This window comes from Corvus kubaryi, unplaced genomic scaffold (genome assembly GCF_017639235.1).
Source record: "Corvus kubaryi isolate FWS band 111438036 unplaced genomic scaffold, C.kubaryi_AGA036_p1.0 66, whole genome shotgun sequence".
Taxonomy (NCBI): Eukaryota; Metazoa; Chordata; class Aves; order Passeriformes; family Corvidae; genus Corvus; species Corvus kubaryi.
The window spans coordinates 31,681,854-31,693,065 of record NW_024582054.1 but is presented as its reverse complement, the minus strand read 5'-3'; the positions used below and the strand labels follow the sequence as shown (position 1 = coordinate 31,693,065).

At 45.1% G+C, this 11,212-nt stretch overlaps 1 long non-coding RNA gene across 1 annotated transcript in view; it reads left to right on the top strand.

Annotated features, from left to right (window-relative positions):
- The first annotated feature begins 4,919 nt into the window (after nt 1–4,919).
- The window catches only part of LOC121674115, a 35,928-nt gene continuing 29,635 nt past the window's right edge, over nt 4,920–11,212 (top strand). Inside the window, exon 1 of the long non-coding RNA XR_006019454.1 lies at nt 4,920–5,126. This is a non-coding gene — a long non-coding RNA (uncharacterized LOC121674115). The remainder of the gene's footprint in view (nt 5,127–11,212) is intronic.

Genomic DNA, 11,212 nt, shown 5'->3' with positions numbered 1-11,212 from the left:
CACTGCAGAGTCCAGTTGAGCTGGAGGACAGTCCTGCTAAGTGCTTTGATTCCAAACCAGCAGAGGTGAATTCATGGCAGGGCAAATACCATGTCTCATCTGGGCAAAGTGTCCATTAAAGTGAGTAACAGAACCATCAAAATGGCTGAAAGCTGAACCAAGTGCTCCACTCAATGTGCTTCACACCCATGGAAGCAGCAGCCAGAGGGGCAAAGGGGATGGTGTTGGTCACTGGATGCCCCATACGTGTCCTCAGTGGGAAAGGAATGAACATTTTGTGCTTCCCAGCTCTTGCAAGGAGACCTGTGGCCATGCAGGAGGCTGTGAGCAGAAATACCTCAAGGAGCAGTTACAAAGATCCCACTGCCATGGATCCATGTGACCAGGACACACTTGGTCCTTCTAATTTCAGTCATGTTTGCACTTTGACACTGGCAATATGTCTTTATGGGTTTGCTGTCCTGTAAAACGAAGAGATTCTCTGGGATTTTTAAATTTCTTCACTGGAAGGATGGCCAAGCATTGGCTTCCTCAGGCTGCCTGAGGAAGTGGGGGAATCACTGTCTCTGGATGTGCTCATAAAAGCTGTAGAGGTGGTGCTTAGGCTGGTTTGGTGGTGCTTTAGTGATGAATCTGGCAGTGTTGGTTAATGGTTGGACTCAATGATCTGATCTTTTCCGATCTTAATGATTCTAAAATTTTAAAGGTGGGGGTTTTTTTGTTGTTTCTCGGGTGTGAGTTATCTGAGTCTGGCTTAGGAATCTGGTTGGGAATTTGGGCTCCACATAAACAATCATCAGTAAAGGCTGCAGCTCTTTGATGAATTGCCTGGAATCCTTTGCCTTTGGAGAATGTGTTCCTGCCTTCTTGGGGAAGAAAAAGGCTGGTTGGTTACTTGATGTCTGAGCTGCTCTTGCAGTCTCACCTCATCTGTCGAAGTCCTGTACCTGCTATATTTGATCAAGACAGGGGTTGCAGTTTCTCCAAATGCTTGGAAGCTAAGAATGACAGATGAGGTTGTTATTTTAACCTTTCCATGCCATTGTGGAAGTGTGCAACTTTACTAATTTTTGCCATGGCTAAATAAGCTGTTTTGGTCCCCAGCTCATTCACAGACTTGACTAAATCAGCTTCACTTGGATTTTCTCCCTAAAACCACCATGGCATAAAGCCAATGACCTTCACCTGGAAATGCAGGGCTGGAAGTTAAAATATAGAAGATTTGCCCCTCTGGAAAGACTCATTTATGGAGAACCCCAATAAAATCTTTTGAGCCACCTGGCATAGACGTAACAAGATTAGAGCTCATGAACACGGCGTCATCTCGCTGACCCTCCTGACGTTTCACGGCTCCATCAGTGTTTGCAGTGTGGTGAGTGTTTTCTGGTTGACAGCAGCAGTGGCAGATGGTGTTTGTTTAATTCAGCTTGTTCCCAGGATGGTGTGGGTGGCTCTTTGCTGTCCAGGTGGAGCCAGGCACAGCGGGATCTGGGACATCCTGCAAGGCTGCCACCATGGGACGCTTCCAGCACCACCGGCACGCTGGTGGGGAGGGAGGTCTGCAGCCCCCTATGCTTTAACCTCTCTTCTGCTCAGTCTTCTTTACTTTAAAAGTGTAATTCAAGCTTTGCTCTGATGAAACAATTAGGCTCAGACATGCAAAGCCTTTTGGAGAGGCTTTTTGGAAGGTGAAGTCAGGTCCGATAGAGGAATGGGATGAAGGGGGTGCAGCTGGGGCAGTGGGGATGCCCAGGGGGGTCAGTGGCTTGCAGAAATGACTGCCAATGTGAAGGATGTGCTCCCACCTGAATTTTAACTTTTAAATCTATCATAAAATGCTCAGTCCTGCATCATTTTTAAAAGCCCAGGAAGTCCCAAGGCACGTGGACTGTTATGTGTCATTGGCCCTGGCACTGCTGTGGTGTGGTGGGTCACCATTTGGAAAACACATCCTCCCTATAAATGCACAGGGGAGCATGGCAGGAGAAGAAAGATTGTGTGTTTGTGGATATGAGAGCGTGTGTGGTGTCTGAGGGTGGGTGTGAGAGAGGGACAGTGCCAGAAGGAGAAATGTGACCCTGTGCTCCATCCTTCCTGATTGCAGCTATGACTTCTGTTAATGGGAATTTAGGATGTTTCATTACATGGTTTGTTTAATCTAAATTTCACATTCAACCCCCCTGGAGACAGGTTGAATGAGAGGTTTGTTTTCCCTATTACACCCCACCACGGTGCTGGAGACCCTCTCAGAGATAACAGGTGCTGCTTTCCTCCCCGAGTGGGTCTATGACTCTTTCCAGCAGAGGGGCCCAGGAGATGTGGCTGGGAACAGCAGCTCTCTTCCATCTTCTAACATCCGGCAGTACATATTTCACCTCCTGCAGCATCCCTTAGGGGCCACTAGGGATGCCACCTGTGCCCAGCTTGGCTGTCCCTTCCCTGAACACAGAGGAAAGCCTAGAAGTTGTGGGGCCAGGTTTCCAAACAATAAATAAAGAGGTCAAGGGATGATATGGGAGGGGATAAAATACAGCCTAAGCACACTAAAATGAATCCTATAGGAGCCAAAGCTGAACTGGGACTGGCTGTTCTGTGGGCTGGTGACAGAAAAACCAGTGTGGGGTGTGACTTTCCACATAGCCCAAAAACTATGCAGAAAGTGGTTCTGTCCCAGCAGAAAATCTGCTGGGTCTTGTAACATGAAGAAAACTCCTTTGGGTAAGCACAGCTTGATCAAAATCTCTGCTTCAGACATGCCAGCTACTGTCTAAACATGGAGTGTAATGTCTTTTGTACTTGTAGACTTCTCCTTCCCAGTTTGGATTGGGATCACATGTTGCAGTACCCAAAATTAGAGCCGGAATGGGGAGCCTTGCATATTCATTTCTTGCTGAAATCAGTTTCCATTGAGGCTCCTTAGCATTTTACTGATAACTCTCCTTTGCCAGCAGAACTAGGCATGGGGCCTAATCATGCCCTTATTAAACTCACTGGAAGTTTTGATGTGGATTTCAATGGCACCAGCACTTTCTCCCAAAGGGACATTGATTTTTTTTTTCTTTCTTTCTTTTTTTTTTTTTTTTTTCCCCTCTATGACTCAGTCCTGCAACTGGTTTCTGATGGGTTTTGCTGTTTTCCTTCACAGGACCAGTAGCCCTAGCAATGGGCAAATAAACAGAAATGGTTCCCAGAAATGGACCCAGACAAAGGGTCATTTCACTTAGAAATTAGAAATTTAGCTAAAAATTTACTTAGAAATTCCCACATCTGGAATTCCTTTTACAGTAAAATGATTCGGATCAGGAAGTGTTAGATCCCACAAATTCCAGTTTGATTGCTAGCAGGTGCAAATGCAAATGAGGAAAGCATCATACCTGCACTTTGGCTCTGGATTTTCCTTCCCAAATCTTCCAACAAAAACTCTTCATTAGAATTTTTTATCCCATAGAAGAAAACTAGAAAATTACTGACTTTCAAGTTGGTTTCCTTGCTTCCTTTCAAAATGAAAGCATCACTTGGAAACATGTGTGCCTGCAAGTCTGCTTGGAAGCAGGGCTGCCCCCTCTAACCCAGCTCATTTTTTTAATTCCTTGAAGGTGCCGAAAGACCCCCCAAGAGCTTTTGATCTTTGAAGCTGTTTTATTACTACCCAAAAAATTATAAGCACAAGAAAAAAATATTTATTTAAAGACAGGAAAACAGTGAACTCCTGGGTGAGACAGATAAATTAAAAGCTGGAAAATTAATCTCCAACTTGGCCTGTGAGTTCTGGCAAGCTGAATGTCCTCATCCTGCTGGTCACTGTGTGCATCCAGACAAACCCACCCTGTCCCAAAATGTCTTTTTTACCCAAACTTCCCTAGGTTTGGAGCTGGGCAAGCAAGGAGGCTCTGAATGCTTTTGGTGGATCCAGTCTGGCTGATTAAAAGGGTAAGATCTGTCAGAAATTGGCACTGAAACTGGGAAATCTTGGGAATGGGGTGTGATGGAGATCTGAAGCAGGGTGTGGAGTACAGCTCTGCAACAACCTCCTTAAAGCCCATCAGTGTCCAGGAGGATGTTAGGAGGGTGCAAAACCTCAAGGAAATATTTCAAAAGGATCAAAAAGGAATCTTGCTGCATCCTGTAACTGTACAGGCCAAAGGCTTTTAAAGGGTTTGAAGCAGATAGACACATTTATGGGAAGTAGATAGACACATCTGTGGGTGACAGAACCACCTGTGGCCATCAGGTACAAACAGGGATTTGGGAGATGGCCACCTGCTCAGCAGCAGACTGATCTACAGTGCTAGACCCTGGGAAAGGGCCTTTGTCCATCCCTCATTTCTTACACGCTTCCCCAACACGTTCTCACTTCCCGTGGGATCCCTTATCCTCCCGCCACGGGGACAAATAAGCATCTCTGTGAGTTTGTCCTCCTGCCCTAATTCGATGTCACTCTTTGAAGCATCGCCAGTGACAGAACTCCTCCTGAACCCTCTCTATGTCATTGCACAAAAAAGCCCCCTCTTTGCCAAGGGAGGCCCATGGTATTTCATCTCGCTCGAGGCAACAGATGAGAGAGTTTCCTCTTTTATGGGTTAGCTCAGATGTAGAGCCCACAGTGCTCCCTGGCAGATTATTAAAGCATTAACCATGCTCATTTAATGGCATTGAGATGCAGATAAGATGTAATGTATCATGTATTGTATTCTCCTCTCAGTGTGGCTGAGCGTGTTTTTTAATGTCAAGGGCAGGTGTTTTTGTGTGATACCTACTTAGTGGTATTTATGGTGATATTTGTTCCAGGGCTGCAGTTAATATCGTGTCCTCTGTTTCGTTACACTCTGAGGTTAAACTGCACGTCTGGCACATCGTTTATTCAATTATTAAAACATCTTAATGAAGGTTAACAGCACAGTGCAGCATGGCAGCGCAGAGCCGACGCGCATAAATCTGCCAGGCGCGGTGTTGGAAAAGGCAGCTGAACGGCATCTCCCCAAGTGCAGATGGGGCAGATTAAAAGTGCATGCAGAGCACTGCCACAAACAGCTCTGAACACAGTCCTTCTGGGAACCAGAGCTGGGGACATGAAAAAAAGAGCTATAATGGGTCTCCCTGCCTTCAGCTGCCAGGAGTGCTGAGAGGTAAATGTGACATTTTGGCTTTCTCTCTCTCTTGCTGATCTTGGGTGAACCCTTCTGAGCTTTTAAAGACAAGTTCCGGTGCAGTATTTCTCTGAACATGCCTGGTTAGGGTTCTCCAGGGCTTTAGGGGGATGCTGGGGCTCTGCTTTGCCGTGGGGAACCCTTTTAGTGACCATGCAGATGGAGAAATTTCCACTGTGGAGCCTCCGAGGTGGAGAGGTGGCATGGGCTGACCCCAGCATGGACCATGTCATGGTACTGGGCTAGTGCTAACCACCAGCACAGGTATCCTGCATGGCCCATGGAAGATCTCAGAGCTACAGAAATTATGTCCTAGTATCTTATTCACCCTGGGAAAAGGCTCCCTAAAATCCAGGAAAGCCTTGGGCTGCAGCCTTGCACCAGCAGCTGCTGGGATAGTGTTCAAATTTTTTTGTTCCTTTAGCAAACATGAGTTGAAGCCTAGGAAAATGCTAGAGGGCTTTGTTGTCATTTTACACGGTATTATTAAGGAATAAGTTAAATTTCCAAATAAGTCTGGAGTCAGGAAAATTCTGCAGCTCTCTCTGAGTTATCTACAGCTGATCTGCCACCTAAACCTAATCTCAGGCTAAAGGGCTTGATGGATCAGCTCTACTTCATCAAAAAAAGGATGGTACTTGTGTTTCACACCAAATATCCATGGGCATCCCAAAATGCTTAAATGACACTTTATTCCCCTCATCCTTGGGTGAGAGACATTGGATTCACGTGTTGTGCAGGAAACAAAGAGATGTGCATTTTGCTCAGCAATTTGTTGATGTGTTCACCAATTGCAGCTACATTTGTTGCCCAGTGGTACAAGGCTTAATTGAATTGTTGCCTTGTTAATTTTTTAATCAACTCATTATAATCTTTTAATGACTTTGGAGCAGTAGAGGTTTTCCAGACCAGGATATGCTGATAACCTGGGGCTTGGGAGCCAGTTTGAACGATCTTCAGTAAATCAAGTCATTCTACTGTACACTGTAGTTTGCACAGGGATGGTTGTTTTACAGATTTTACAGATGTCTTAGACATGGAAGCCAAAATCAGCAGCAAAGGTATTTCCTGTCTTCTTCCAGAGTTGTTCCTGTGCCCTTTGCTCATTCCATCATGTTTAATTATTTCATTCATTTCTCTTGAGATGAAATTATTTGTCCCAGAGTTGAAGTGCTCATAATGTGCTCATGCAGTTCAATAGCCATTCACTGATACACTTCATGACCCTGCAAGCATTACCTGCCAGTCCACTGGTGGCCCTGCTGACATCACCACCCCCCTCCCCAGAGGTAACTAATCACTCACTGCCTCATTCTCCCCACTTCATTCACACCCTGCAGTGGCAGAGCCCAAAAAATGGTCATGTGAAAACACTCCCGAGCATGATGCTGGTATGGTTGGAGGACACTGTTGTGTTTATTCCTTCACTGCACATATGCAGGTCAGTGGCTTTCCAATGAATATGTCACAGCTCAGACTGATGGAGAGGAAGACTGAGTCCTTTACCAGAACTCACTCATCTTTCACTCTGCTCAGTCAGGTTTGGGAAACCATAAAATAGACCTTTCAAGCCTATAAAGATCACCAGGGTAGAACATTTACCCAGATTTAATGGGGAAGTAACATGAGCGTCATTGATGCAAAGGAAAGCTCTCCATCACTCCAGTTTAAGTCCCAAATGTGATACTCTGTGACACTTCAAACATATAAACAGTGTAGTGAGAATAAATATAATATATGGGCTTTGCCAATGCAAATGAAAAGCAATTATCCCAAATCGCAGTCTTAATTTATAAGCAGTCAGTATAATTTGAGAAACTGAAATCTGATGTTGCTAAATCAAATTCCTGTAATTCCACTGGGCATTAAGCACATAATAAGATTACACTGTGCACTGAGCATGTCCTTGTTAAATCTGCTGGCTACTGCATTTTTATTGCTCTCCTGGGGGTTTATTGAGTTTACACTTCGAGTAAAAGGTAATGTTTTCACTGTGTCTTTGGTGTGTTGGCCACACAAGTCTGTCTGCAGCAGGCAGAATTGTTAAGCCATATAATTTGCTTACATCCCTTAGCGGTTCAGTTGGAAAAAGAAAAGGCAATTAAAAGACACCATGCAGTTGTATATAACCAAATTTAAAATAATAATAATGAATCTGCTGTACTGTAATCAGTAAGGAAAGGAAGCCATGCATAATGGTGAAGATCTAGCCGTGAGACAGCTGAATTGATGAGCTCTCCTGTTTAGACTTGGTTCTGAATGCCTGAAGAGTGGTGCTAATACAATATCTGCAATTTATATACAAAAGTGACCTTGAGGCTAGCTGCTCTCCAAGCAATCAGGAAGAACAGGATTTCCTTGCAACAGGCTGTCTGTAGTCTTGGGAAATGGAGGAGAAGGCAGGGGATGAAGGGAGGACACCAGGTAACTTGGCTACTGGCCAGTGAGAGTCCCTGTGAGCCGCATGATATTTCCTGAGAGGCACAGAGATGAAATGTGCCGTTTTAGAAGGAGGCAAAAAGCTAAGAAGAAGCAAATCCCCTCCCAACAAACTGATGCAAGACAAAATGAATGCAACAGAGACACTGAAGAGAATCACACCTGTGAACTGTTAGCATGGACAGCCTTGCAGGACCATCTCAGTGTCCACCTGCAGATGTATTCTCCTGGTGCTCGATTCCCTCCTGCTCTCTTATAAGAGTTGGTTAAAACTTTCAGGTGTGAAAGTCTTCTTGAACATGCTGATCATTAATCAGGATAATGCTGGATAAGCTTGATAGATGCATTAATTTACATTTTAAATCTTTGCTGTTGTGTCTGGGACAGTTCCAGTGTAAAACTGTGGGCTCAGATCTCTCCTAAGAAGTGACACTTTAATTCACTGGGAGCTTACAGGATTAATTATCCTGTAATATTTAAATCTCAGTGCTTTTGTAGGGTCATCCTTTGTTCCCCTAGTTAGCTCACTTTCCAGAACACTTTTACAGTCAGGGTTCCAAGAACACCTTGCTTCTACAGCTGAATTTTGTCAGAAAAGAACAGACCAAGTGTGCATTCCTCTCTGGGAATAAAGATAATTCTGCTCAGCAGGATTTGTGATGGCAGCATGAGAACAGTGCACCCCGTGACCACTTAGAGAGCCTCAAACTTCTACTTAGGACCAGGTCTGAATTAGAAAGACAGACCATAGGATCACAGAATCATGGAATGGTTTGGTTTGGAAGGGATTTTCAGGACTATCTCTTTCCAACCCTCCTACCCTGGGCAGGGACAACTTCCACTAGATCAGGTTGCTCCAAGCTCCATCCAGCCTGGCCTGGAACACTTCCATGTCAGACATTTCTCTGGTATGCTCTTACAGTTTCCAGCAGCTGACCCTTGGGAAAAAAAAAGAGCTAATTATATATATATGGTTCCTGATGTGTATAGAAAGCTTCCTGGACTGACTTTTTCCTTCATCACTCCTTGTTTTCTGCAGATACAGCATTACAGAGCCAAGCACATGTGAGGTCAGAGTCTCACTTCTGGGGTGTCCTGCTGCTCACGCCAGCTTGTGTGGAAAAAGTGATGGAGGGTCACTCATCATGCAGGGAGTGCTGCAGCTCTCTGCAGGGACTCATTTTGCTCTGGGTTTAATGATTTGCAACCTGGAGGGATTTCATGTGTCTAAAACCTCATGTCCTCTAGCCAGTCACCAGCTATTCCTGAAATTTTACTGTCAAGGCTAAGGTTTGTGTCAAACCTGCCCGGGCAACTCTGGAGGTTTCTGTTTGAAATGCTTTCTCAGGGGTAGATACACCAAGACTTTGACTGAATTATTCCATTATTTGAGATTTATTGCTGGCAAAGGACAAGTTCCTTTGGGAAAGCCTTAACATGAGCTGACAGTAATTCACCAGAAGTTTGGCATGGTTTTACCCAAGGGAACTCTAAACCAGCAAGCCTTCCCATGACATAAATATCACAGAGGTCACAGAGCAATTAGGATTAGGGTTACAAACGTGTTTATCAGTGTCAGGACAATTATGTCTTCTAGCTTTGTTAGATGAGCATCTTGAGACACCTACTTTGGAAAACTTACTGGGAAAAGGAAGAGATTGAATCATAAACCTCATGAGTGCTGTGTGTGCCATGCAGGCTGCCCCTTAAGTGTCAAAAACATATTGGTGGTGTCAGAAAGGGCTGGAACTGGATTTTCACCCTTTTTTTTTGCACCAGAAAGACCAGGAGGAAGTGAGTAAAAACTCAGAACACACAAAAGGAGTGCACCTTCCCATGTAAGGCTGGTGCTTGTGGGACAACCACAGTTCCTTGATCAGCTGTGGGTACAGGTGTTAAAAAATTTAAGAGGGCTCCAGCAAACACTAAAGAAGTTCATGCAAGAGAGATGCACAAAAGCCACATCTGTCTTGGGAAAACCTTGTGCTGAAAGGGGCTGGAAGATGGAGAAATATCAGTAACTGCTTCCCTGAGCTTAGATTCTTCCACAGTCATCTTCTCCTGAGTTAGGCTGTGTTCCGAAGGCTGTGGCTGTGTTGGTGTGTTGTGCTACAACCTTCCACATTTGGACTTTGGGGGCATAAAATAGCCCTTGTTGTGCCCTCCCTTCCTCACCTTCCCCCTGACATGCTGCATCTGATGTGTGGGATTAGAACCACGCAATCCTGTGGCCTTGTGCATGGCACATCTCACATCAGGAAAGTAGGAGCAAGGTGTGTGCTCAGAGGCCACTGCCAAAAAATTATCCTAGAGGGAAGGCAGTTTTTATTTATGACCTCAGCTCATCACATTAGCAATAACTCAGCTTATTCCTGCTCAGGGGTGGTGCTTTTCCTCTGAAAGGATGAGATGTAGCTTTTCATGAGGACCACACTCATGTCTCTTTTCCAGAGAGGAAATATGAGGATTTTGTATGTTTTCCATGCTGTAATCAATTTATTGCTTTATGGGATTCAGAGCTCCCCAGGAAAGTGTCATGGATTGTGTCATGGTGCACACTACTTGCATGGAGACCTTTGATTCAGCTGGCAGACATTAAAAGAAGACAAAATAAGTTTAGCCAAAATGCTCAGTAATGACTGCATGTGTGCAGCTGCAAGAAGAGCAGTGGTAATTGAGACAAGAGTGGGAATTATTGGCAGCAGGGTCAGCATTCATGCGTGATTTATATATTTTTCCCTGATTTATGATTTCTTTACCAGCTGTGCAAGGTCCCTGCTATGTCCCCACCTAACTGTTGTCCACCCTGCTGCCTTCCCAGGGCTCTTCTGATCCACGGCTGAGCATGACCTGCTCTTGACATTGGCTTCCACTGCCTGAGAGTCAGGGAGGTGCTCTTGAGTTTGCTCCAGGCATAAACATTTGGGGTGATGTAGTGGAGTAAGAACTTCCCCTGTATACCTTACCCCAGGTCTGGAGGAGCTGGAAACAGACTGGGAGCTCAGGAACTGGGGCTGAAGCCAGAAAAACCAAAGCCATCAAGGGAAAGCTGTTTCAAGCTTCAATCCAGCTTGTACAACCCAGACAGTAAATCTCCACCTCAAGGCTTGACAAAATTGTCCTAACAAGACAGATTTTGTCCTCAGTGTATGTTTTCTTCCTCCTCTCACCATCAGTGGGGCTGAGAGCCTATTGATAGCACTAGTGCCCATCTCATGCTGGTTTAATACCTCCCTCACCTTCTCTGCTGGATGCAGGGTGCAGGCTGCTGTTTGTGCTCAGGGCAGCTGGCAAGGAAAAGGTTAAAGCTGTTGAGGAAACGGTCCTTTGCAGCTTAAGTCATTTTTACAAAACCCTCAAGAGCCAACTGGTGGGCAGAGACAAGGAAACATTCATATAAATACGTCCCTGGGTTAAGGGGTGCTGCAGTCTCCTCTCTACTTGCTGTGGGTACCTTGACATAATTCCAGGAGCAAACTGAGCTGAAGAAGCAGATTCTTGAGGATTCCTAGTCTTAAAGTGGGTTTTTCCTGTGTTTCTATAAGCAACTCAATGACCAAGGTAATGTTCAGCTCCAGCCAGGACTGACAGCCCATGCTTGGACCCATATTTTGGATGTCCAGTGG